We start from the raw sequence: 6,650 nt of genomic DNA on the forward strand, positions 1-6,650 counted from the left end.
TGAATGACGTCCGTCTCACAAACGTTTGGCCATTTTTTCCTTCAAGTTACTTGAAGAAAAGATAGACATGCCCGGAGACCGGTAAAAAAGATCATCAGATTATGTGGTCACGATATGACACAAAACCGAAGAACATTTGGCTATTAATTGGTATAACATTTGATCAACTTCGTAGATCAGATCAAAAAATTCAAAGGAAACCTTGCGTCGCTGATCCCATATCACAAAGAGTACAAAAGTTAGAGAAAACATGGTTAGCTTACTGGGGAAACTGAGTAGAATCACTGAAAGGCAAAAAGGAAGAGCAAAAAGGAAGCCGTGAGACACCTTGTCACAATCGCCATTAAGACTAAAGGAGATTTCCACTTGATTGTCACCTGCATACAAGCATGCAGTTTACCTGCACACTGCAGAGTAAAGAGTGGAGACCTAGGCAGGACTTAAAGGGAACATTTAGGCATTGGTAACATTCAATCAACTTCAAAGATAAGATCAAAGAATTAAAAGGAAACCTCGCGTGGCCGATCTCACGTCACAAACTGACTACACGATGAACAGTGTCAAACTCTGACAGCAATCGGATCGTTACACGTTCGTTTTGATTGCTTATTACCTTAGAAAGCCTTTGTAAATTTATGGAAAGAAGTCTTAGAGTTTTACATTTCACTTCAGTGCTGTTGTCATGTTAAGCACAGCTATCAATGAACTCAGTGATGTCTTTTATGCCACCAAGCCCAATGTCGAATTAGCAGCATTGGTGTGCATGAAAAGCACAAGACCTCGAACAAGGTCATGAGCTTCTGTATGCATACACACAAGAGATAATTCCAAAGAGCTTCGCACAGTTGCAATGCTGCGCCGGGAATCTCAATTCACTGAAAATGTGCAACCAAAGCTCATTTGACATTTTAAATCAAAACTGAGAACTTTCACATTTACTCATAACAATAATTGCCTCAGTCCAGAGTAGCTTTTCCTGTATATGTTATGATATGATTTGCTTTTCAGTAGATCATTTATTTATCAAGTTGTTCTTGTGTTAAGGTTTAAAACATCGAGCAGTTTAAGGTACAGGTCATCGTAAGTTAAACTATTGGAGGTTAGTTTTCAAATTTATAAACATCGTTTAATTGATTTTCTTTTTTTGAAAGGGCCTGAGAAAAGGCTCAAACATATTATCCGAGCTTTTGTGCAGTCTAGAAAGAGATTGATTTAGCTCGTCGGTATCGAAGACAGTCATTCTTTATCCTTTTTCTTTGAGTAACGCAAGTATTTTTGTCATAGTTTAAGGAAAAGCAGTTTTTGCGGCATTCACCTTTGTCAGTAATGAAGGGTATTCATCTTTCACAGCAACCAAGAGTACAAGCAGATTAGTCAACATCAAAAAGCTGAAAGCCATTGCTTTGTTTGGTACATGGTGCAAAGAGAGATGAATTGTTTAAATTGAGTGTGGTTTGACTACGTAGACTGAAATGTAGGACATCGATTTTTAGTAATACCGAACCAGACATAACCCAGGCATTCAGCTGGTGCCTATTTGCAATCTGTCACTGACCAAGGTGAGGAGAGGGTATCTCAAGTCACTTCTAAGCAAACAAATGGGTGCAGTTCATTGCACGTGCGAACGCTTATAGACAATAGGGGAGCTTGCGACGTTTTAAGCCACAGACAGATACCGGAAGTGAACATCTCGCACACCAGGGTAGTGGACTCTCTCAGATTTTAACTAATCGTCTCTAATAATGAAGAAATACTTAGAAGTGTCAAGGAAAGCAGCTAACTTCCGGTCGCCGTCCGTGACTCTAAAACGTCGAGTGCCTAAGCTCCCTAATGCTAAAGTGCTGTTGTTTTATCAATCGACAAAGGAGAATTATTGTCTTAAACAAGGAGCCCATTGTCTTTGCCTCAATACAAAGAATGATTTTCTTAAAAATAACTTACACAGCTTAATTAAAGTGCTACTATGATAAAAAAATCAGTTCCTTTTTTTTTCAGATTTTTAAAAGCGTGTTTTGGATTTCACGGTCCGCCATTACTCGCGTTCAAAACAGACCGATTGGACCTGAGAGGGTTGGATCTAGGGAAGTGACATCATTTAGTCACTCTTTTAATATTTCAGCGTTTATGCAGCTTATTATGTATGTAGAAGTCTGAAAGCCCGGAACTCCCGTGCTGCATATTAATTCAGCTGCGTACACACTAGTCATTTTCTCATCGATCCAGCTCTCTCAAGATCTTAAAATTAGCAATGGCGGCATTAAAAAGGAAAATGCCAGTTAAAATAAACAGGTGTCTTTTTGAAATCAAGTACCGTAAAGTTCCGATAGTAGCGACCCTCGTTACTTTCGGAATTAGCAGCCTTTGGGTGTCGCTAGTTTCGGGGGTTCGTTACTTTCGGGGAACCCAAATCGTTTACTAATAGAGCTTGCGCGAGCCTTTTTTCCGAAATAAAAAATGAACAACATCCTATTTGCATTCCATATGTATAGATTGTGTTTCATAAAAAGAAGATAACAATGATAGATACAGCAAAAAACCGTATATAGAAAACTATATAGTTTTCAATTTCAATTTGAAGAAACGTTCCTGTTGTTAATATGAAATTATACCGGTTTACGGTAGTTCTTTCATCGCTACATCAGTGAACTGATGTCAAGGACGACTGGCGGCATAAAGCTCCCCCTAGTTGTAAATTAAACTGCACGAACATATTATTGTACATTTAAGTTTTGACCATTGATTGACAGCATATCATTTAAAAAACTTGGTCTTGCTTCTTTCAGGCAAGGTCGCTTCTTTCGGGAGGTCGTTACGGTCGTTACTTTACGGTAGTTAAAAAAAAATTGGGTCAATTACATGTAGTGTTTACTTAACATAGTTTTGAAATCCAAAGAAAAGAAAGAAAAGATTCTTTGGTCGTATTAGCACTTGAACTCAAGAGAATTGACTTTGTTGATCTTTATTGACATTATAAACTTTCTCCTGACAAATGAATCTCCATTATTATCAATATACGCGGCCAAATGGAAAATCGGCCTCTTCAAAACACGCGCTCAGCGGGCCGCAAAAGACTGACAGCGGCCTGACTATGCATTAGCAGCCCCACAGCTGATTGGTTCTTGCTTCATCATCCGATGGACTTTAACCGATTAGAGTAAGCCTAGTGCTGACGCGGGAAAACCATTCATTTGGGAAACTCCGGTTTTGAATTGCAGTTTTTTCAGTCGTCGAATCGTCGCCGAGCGAAAACTGAAGTAATGGCTTGTATTATTGAAACTCGCATTCTTGATATCATTTGGCCTTGTTTATTGATAAATGACACCACGCGGGCGCAAATAAACAATATTCCCTCAAAAAGTCATGTTATATTCCCTTATTTAAAAACCAACCATTGCCAAGTAATGCCATGGTTATTTACGTATTAATATTCTTAAGATTTTCTTTCGCAAACGCCAAAGGCTGAAAATGTACATCAAGTATTTAGTCTTTCATTATTCAATTTATGGTCTAGGTTCTTACAACCGTCATCACATTTGCTGTAACAATTGGCTGACCGTTCAAAATAGAAACGCACCAAGTGGATCTAAGGGCGCTTTCCATTTGACAGAACTGACCGGCCAGACCGGGCATTTCGAAGGACTAACTCTACAAGGCCTTCAAAATAACACACTTCGAAGATGAGATAAACTCCTCGAGAAAAATGCGAGGGATTATCACGCAAGTGTTCCTTCAAATTGTTCCATTTTCTTTGCAAACGGACGGGCCTGGCCGGTCAGTTCTGATAAAAGGAAAGCGCCGTAAGTTAGGCAATCATAACTCTGGATCAGACCCAGTAACTTGTTCCACGAGAGGGAAAAGCGAAACCTTTAATATAAATTGGAATTTAAACCTCAAAAGCAGATGTTTATGAAAGGCGCAGTATAGGGAAGATATCTGTTTACAAATATTGTTTTTGTTATTCAAATGTGCCAACCGCGGAAACAAAAGACCGTCCCTTTGTTTCGACGGGGAATGAGGCTCTGGTTTGCACATTAATGACAATCGGTGACGTCAACGACATCTTCGCTATAATATTGTATTTGTGTGATTGAAGTCCACTCATCCACAAATAGCGGCCTATAAATTATGCTATTTGTCTTTGTGCTAATTTACCCAACTAGCCTCGTTAGCATTTAGAAAAGTAATGTCAAAAAATTGCCCTAAAATGAGGCTAATTCATTCAATAATTGTAATCCATAAATGGCGGCCAAAAATTATTCTTTTTGTCTTTGAGCTTATTTACCCAACTAGCCTCGTTAGCATTTAGAAAAAAATGTCAAAGAATTTGCTCTAAAATGGGGCTAGTTTGTAAGCATCGACTTACCTTTTGCCCTTTTAGTAGAACTGACAATTAATTACACTTGTTTACATGTTGGAAAATATGTTCTGGTAATTAGTTACGTTCCCAGTACACGTGACTAGTTTTTCTCATTTGCATTACAATGTAATCTAACGTGGATACGAGGCAATTTCGGGTTAAAACTACAAAATAGGCCGAAATTGCCTCACATACATGCTACATTATATTGTAATGCAAATGAGAAAAACTAACCGTGAAAAGGGCAATTGCAAATAGCTTTAATAGGTGGTTTGCAATCAATCCCTGTATACACAGATGACAATGCTGCATTGTACAATTGCTGGTGGATGAACAAAAGGAGCTAATAAGAGATCTTTTGTTCTCTGCTCAAGCTTTCTTCTGCACAATGAAAGGAACTTCAAGACAGTTATCAGTCAACCGTTTCGTCTGAAAGGATTGTCAGATAAAACTCTTTGTCCCTCAGCTCCAAAAATGAGCTGAAAACTGCCAGTGGGAGCAAGTAGTGAACGCACGAAAAAGCTGGAGAGCTCTGTCAGAGCGAGGTTGACATCTGCAATCGAGACAAGCCATCCACTGAAAACCGAATCCGTTCAGATAGACAGAGTATGGTGCCCAGTGCACAGGAAAAGGGAATCCAAGGAGAAGAAGGCACCTCGCTTAGAATACAAGCGATTGCACCCAGATGTGGTCGTGGACTGGAATTAGGATTATAAGTACAACAGCTCCGTCATTCTCAGAATCGCGAAGAATACTGCCATAGCAAGCGTCGGCGAGAGCAACACATGAAGTTCATCGTGCACAGCGGTCATTGGCTAAGACATGCAAATGCATCTCCAAAAGACTATGTACAACAAGACTGACTTCAACAATTGTATAACCACGCTCCTCAAGCCGGATAACGTTTAAGCATACGAAGAAACGACAGTGATGATGATGATGAAAAATTCATATTTAATTATACTGATACCTGTATATTTATTTATACTTGTAAGGCAGTAAGCTCATTTTCGTACCAATTTGAACAGAGGCCTTTTATGCCATGATTTTCATGGTTAATGAAATTATGTCTGCATTGAGTGATCGATTTTTTCTGAGAATTTACTGTACGCTTCAGTGCTCATAAATACTGCAAAGAGCCCATATGATAAAATGCTCATTGACTGAGTTTAGGTCGGTCAGACAGGAAATTTGGCCCTCGGTCATGGCGTACGGACCGAGCGCAGCGAGGTCCAGGAGCTATTAAACCTCGGGCCAAATGTTTTTGCGTTTTTTTCTATAGCCAGTCTTGACTTTTAAGAAAAATATTTGCATAGGTTCAGATGTTTTTAAAAAAATTCCACTTGTACCAGTTCTGAGAATATTAATTGTGGTTTAGGAGCCCTAACAAACAGCATTTCATGCGACAAGCAATGAAATTCGTTCTTGCTTTTCTGAAGTACACGGAAACACCTCGGCGGTGTTTTTTCCGATTACGGTGTTTGCAGACGGAACAGCCTTTTTGTTTGTGTCTTTCCACACGCGCGATTCAGTGCCTATTTTTGTAAGCAACATATATCCTGCATCGTAGGTAACAATTTGGAATATATGCGCACGAGAATTTTTTTAAAGACGAACAAAACGGGCGAGTGCAACCGCACTCTTTTCAATTGGCCTCACGATTTAATTTAATTAGTGCCCAAAGCATTATGGGATTAACATGCAGACAAAAACAAAGACATTTCTGTGATGTTTTTCCGCATTTCAATCTATTTTTATCACTTGTGGAAAATGCTATTTGTAGTCTGAAAATTTTACAAGTGTCTATTTATTCCAAATTGCACGAAAAAAAGCATATGATTACTTATTAATAATATACATGAAAAATTCGAGATGGTCAATAATAATAATAATAACGACTTTATTTCAGTATATCCACGTGAATGGCTCTTCAACTGCAATGTCTAAATAATAAGAGTATCTAAAATGAAAAATATGTAAAAAAAAAAATAAAAATATCGAAAACAAAAACAAAAACTACATGCGATCTTTTTAGCTTGCGCTGATAATAATTTAAAAGTTTATTTTACAAACTGTTTATGGTCTTTACACTTTCTGATGGCAATGGGCAGTTTATTAAAATTTGACGCTACTTGATCTTGTAAAGTGCTTGAAATCAAGGATATTTCCAGCAATGTTTCTGCACTTGATCGCAGAGTTCTTTCAAGCTTAAACCTTTTAACATTCAAGTACTTAGGCCAGTTTGGATCATGCAGTGCTTTGTGTGCGATCTTCAGAGTATACCAATCGAGTT

The sequence above is a fragment of the Montipora capricornis genome, chromosome 4, assembly GCF_036669925.1.
Source record: "Montipora capricornis isolate CH-2021 chromosome 4, ASM3666992v2, whole genome shotgun sequence".
Lineage (NCBI taxonomy): Eukaryota > Metazoa > Cnidaria > Anthozoa > Scleractinia > Acroporidae > Montipora > Montipora capricornis.